The following is a 1,085-nucleotide window of genomic DNA, read 5'->3' on the forward strand; positions in this document are numbered from 1 at the left end:
TGGTAGTGAGCTCGGAGCATCTGAGAAAGCCGAAGAAGGCTAGGGTAAACATAGCATCGAGCGTACGAGTGGTGTGGATGGAATGGTGACCTCTGCGGAGTGTGGAAATGCATTTAGTCAAGACTGTTAATGTTATGGGTTGCCTGGTGTCTGGGCAAGTGGGGTGGGCTCTTTGAATGATTTTGATGAGAAGGGAGGTCTGTGAATTGGCTATTTGTGGTGAAGGTGAACCGTATATGAGCTTATGGAAAAACTGAATTCCGCTTAGATAGCTTTTAATGGAGCTGACTTGGAGGTTTTTGTTAATGTTGAGGTGTGATATAAATGAAGTGATAGAGAGTAGGGAAAAATCGGGGAATGGCAGGTTGTAGGTGGAATGGAAAGCTTTGAAGCATTTCCATGCTGTAAAATAGGATTGCAAGGTTCTGGGGGAAACGGCTTGAAAAATAGAATCGAGGGAAGCCTCGAGAAGAGGGTTCGGAGGATGATTCAATGGAATATCAGCTCTGAATAGGGAGGTACTGGGGTTGGTAGTGGTTCTGCTTCTGGTGCCAACAGCCTGAATTTCTGGAAGGCAAAACGAGAGAGAGAGTCAGCTATTTGGTTTTTTGACCCGGGAAACCGTGTTTTGCGGTTATGATGAACTGGTCGCAAGCCGAGATCCAAATTAGACATCTTAGCAAAGGCATTAAGGCGGGTGAATGAGAATGGCCTTTATTAATGCAGTGCACGGTAGCCTCGTTGTCGCAGTGAATAACGATGCTGGTGGTGGACCACTCTTTTCCCCACAGAAAGGCTGCCACGACTATAGGATATAGATCGAAAAGTGCTGAGGATATTAACGGCTGAGGTAAATCTAACAGCTGGGAAGGCCACGTAGAAGCGAACCAGCTGTTTTAGTAAAATCCACCGAAACCGACGGAGGGGGCGGCGTCGGTAAATAATTGGATGTCAGCGGGAGAAGAGACCAAATCGCTGTAAAAGAAAGATAAGCCGTTCCATTGTTTAAGGAAGGAAATCCACAGACTGAGCTCGTCTTGGCATGAATTGGTTATAGATATTTGATCATCTAGCTCGTGAACAGA

Source organism: Sinocyclocheilus grahami, unplaced genomic scaffold (genome assembly GCF_001515645.1).
Source record: "Sinocyclocheilus grahami isolate Dianchi unplaced genomic scaffold, SAMN03320097.WGS_v1.1 scaffold503.1, whole genome shotgun sequence".
NCBI classification, from domain to species: Eukaryota; Metazoa; Chordata; class Actinopteri; order Cypriniformes; family Cyprinidae; genus Sinocyclocheilus; species Sinocyclocheilus grahami.